At 54.2% G+C, this 3,344-nt stretch overlaps 1 pseudogene; it reads right to left on the bottom strand.

The window, feature by feature from the left end:
- Window positions 1-1,189: 1,189 nt before the first annotated feature.
- Window positions 1,190-3,028, bottom strand: LOC140896767 (granzyme H-like; annotated as a pseudogene).
- Between the last annotated feature and the right edge of the window lie 316 nt (window positions 3,029-3,344).

Below are 3,344 nucleotides of genomic sequence, written 5' to 3'. Positions count from 1 at the left end.
TGCAAGTGCTTCAGGATTGATTCTTTGAGGACCTGCTCCATGATTTTTCCAGGAACTGAGGTGAGGCTGACTGGCCTGTAGTTCCCAGGATCTTCCTTCTTCCCTTTTTTAAAGATTGGCACTACATTAGCCTTTTTCCAGTCATCCGGGACTTCCCCGGTTCGCCACGAGTTTTCAAAGATAATGGCCAGTGGCTCTGCAATCACAGCCGCCAATTCCTTCAGCACTCTCGGATGCAACTCGTCCGGCCCCATGGACTTGTGCATGTCCAGCTTTTCTAAATAGTCCCTAACCGCCTCTATCTCCACAGAGGGCTGGCCATCTCTTCCGCATTTTGTGATGCCCAGCGCAGCAGTCTGGGAGCTGACCTTGTTAGTGAAAACAGAGGCAAAAAAAGCATTGAGTACATTAGCTTTTTCCACATCCTCTGTCACTAGGTTGCCTCCCTCATTCAGTAAGGGGCCCACACATTCCTTGGCTTTCTTCTTGTTGCCAACATACCTGAAGAAACCCTTCTTGTTACTCTTGACATCTCTGGCTAGCTGCAGCTCCAGGTGCGATTTGGCCCTCCTGATAACATTCCTACATGCCCGAGCAATATTTTTATACTCTTCCCTGGTCATATGTCCAACCTTCCACTTCTTGTAAGCTTCTTTTTTATGTTTAAGATCTGCTAGGATTTCACCATTAAGCCAAGTTGGTCGCCTGCCATATTTACTATTCTTTCGACTCATCGGGATGGTTTGTCCCTGTAACCTCAACAGGGATTCCTTGAAATACAGCCAGCTCTCCTGGACTCCTTTCCCCTTCAAGTTAGTCCCCCAGGGGATCCTGGCCATCCGTTCCCTGAGGGAGTCGAAGTCTGCTTTCCTGAAGTCCAGGGTCCGTATCCTGCTGCTTACCTTTGTTCCCTGCGTCAGGATCCTGAACTCAACCAACTCATGGTCACTGCCTCCCAGATTCCCATCCACTTTTCACTTTTCACTTTTCACCCATATCCCCTTTCCCCGATGAAGAGGCAGCCTAAGGGTTGGGATTCCCAAGGGAACTGACAGGAGCAGGCCTTGAACCTGGTTCCTAAATCCCCTAGGCTCCCTGCATTGATGCTCATGGAATGGGCGCTGCCTGAGCGGAGCGATGGCTGGGGGAGGCTCAGCCTGAGGGGATGCAGCCCTTCTGCAAAGCGGCCCTATGTCTGGGCCTCTCCAAAGGACAGAAGCGGTGCAGCTCTGGCCAGTGCAGCGATTCCTGGAGCAGCTCAGGGCTGCAGCCTCTTCATCGTCTCCTGTATCCAGGGGATGAAGGAGAAGACACTTGTGTACACCCCAGGGGGCTCCCCAAGAGACGATGCCCTGGGCTGTTTCCCACACACCAGGGGACCCCCAGAGTCATCCTGTGAAATGAAACAAGCCACAGTTATTTTCCCATTCATTTGTACAGCTCCTAGTGCAGTGGGGACTGATCCCCAATAGCCACTTGTAGGCTCGACTGCAACACCAACAGCCTCATTAATAATAATGATTGGATGCTTGAAGCCAGGAGCACATTTACCTTTGCACAGTTTTTGTTAGTCTTTGGATCCCCCCCCGACATGATCGTTGAGGCGTTATAGTCATGATATGTCCCATTACGTTTCTTTGGACATCCTTCATCACCACCACATCCACCTCCTGGAGCATGGCCAGAGTCGATTCACTCTTTGACCTAGTCCTGCCCCAGCCAGCAAGGCTGTACACAGTCCCAGGCTTTACTCTCTCGCTGGCTTGGGGCAGGGCAATGGTTTTCACTCGTCTATTCAACTTCGCTCTCTTTGCCAGCTGAGACACAAGACTGATGAAGATCAATGTGAAGGTCGCACTCAAGGACGCAGAGACACACCCCAATACCCAGCAAAACCCATAACCATGGTCTCAGTGTGTGTGGGGGGGGTGATGGGATGGGGGCAGTACCTGCAGCAGCATGATGTCATTGTCATCGGTCTCCTCGTTGTACTGTGGGTGAGGTATCTGGTGGCACATGGGGATCTTTTGTCTTTTCCATTCCCCTAGTCTTATGTTATGGGCTCCCAGCTTGACAATAATCTCACTGTAAAAGCCAAGAACAATCCATGAGGCAGCAGGGGCAGGAGTGAATGTGAGACAGGGGATGGGCACATGTGAGTCTGTCACATGAACAGTGATATGGACGGGACAGGGCAGCATGGGTCTCTTAGGCCATGATCCCAGACTCAGCCGCTGGCCTGGAAAAACGTAAAGACCACCGTATACATTGCCCACTGAGATCCAGCCCCAGGACTGGGAACTGGCTGACTTAGGGAGGGAGGGGGAATAGCACATGAGGCCTCTCCCCGCTAGAGGGTGCCATTTGTGGCACAAAGTCCCTGCCCAGTGGTGTTGGGGTCCCAGCCTGTGTCTCTCCCAGCCCCTTCTGCTGTTTCCCTGAGTTCCTTCACTCCCCATTGTCCTCCCAGCCCCTGGATCTCTGCTGCCCTGCACCCCAGCTAGATCCATACAGGGGGTCTATGCCCAGCTCCCTGCAGCCCAGAGCCCTGCAGAGCTGTCCTGGGGCTGTGAGCCCCTCCTTGCCCTGATCTGGGCAATGGGCCAGACCCCAGCTGGTGCCAATGCCTGTAGCTCCATTGATTTACCCAGTGCTGAAGCTGGACCATGGTTTGCAGAGGCCCCTAGAGACACGGTGACGCCCCCTGAGCAGATTGGAGCCCTGGGCTCTGCTCTCCCAGCCTGTCGCACTAACTGCTCCTTCCCTGCAACCTACGACAGTGCCAGGACTCCCAACGCCCCCATCACCCAGTAACACCTGACCTGCCCCGACATTCCCAGCACGGAGGCGCTTACTCTCCATTGCAGTGGGCGGCCGTCAGCACGAAGTTCTCCATCACCAGGAACCCTCCACAGCTGTAACTCTCATCTTCATCTCATATATCCAGATAGGCCATGTAGGGTCTGCAGTGGGGCTTCAATTTCTTTTCCCCGATGATCTCACCCAGTCGGGGGGAGACCAGTTTCATACAAAGAGCCCCATTGTGTCCCTAGGCCGAGCAGGGACCGAGCTCCCCATCCCGAAGGGGAGTCCCCACAGCCTCAACCCACCCCCTCTGATGCTCTCCCTGGGGGATCCCTGGGCCTGGAACTCTGCCCTCTCCTCAGCTCTCCCCCAGACTGGACACCCCATGGGGCCAAAGGGTAAATCTGAAACTCTGACCTGGCTGGGTGGAGAATCGGTGCCAAACGCACCGGGAGTGGGTCAGTAATCGCACTGCCTTAAGATAATGGCAATGGGGGCCAAAGTCACCCCAGATTAGGCCAGGTAGCCCCCATATGGGC

This window comes from Lepidochelys kempii, chromosome 13 (assembly GCF_965140265.1).
Source record: "Lepidochelys kempii isolate rLepKem1 chromosome 13, rLepKem1.hap2, whole genome shotgun sequence".
Taxonomy (NCBI): Eukaryota; Metazoa; Chordata; order Testudines; family Cheloniidae; genus Lepidochelys; species Lepidochelys kempii.
This window is presented reverse-complemented; position numbering and strand designations above follow the sequence as displayed.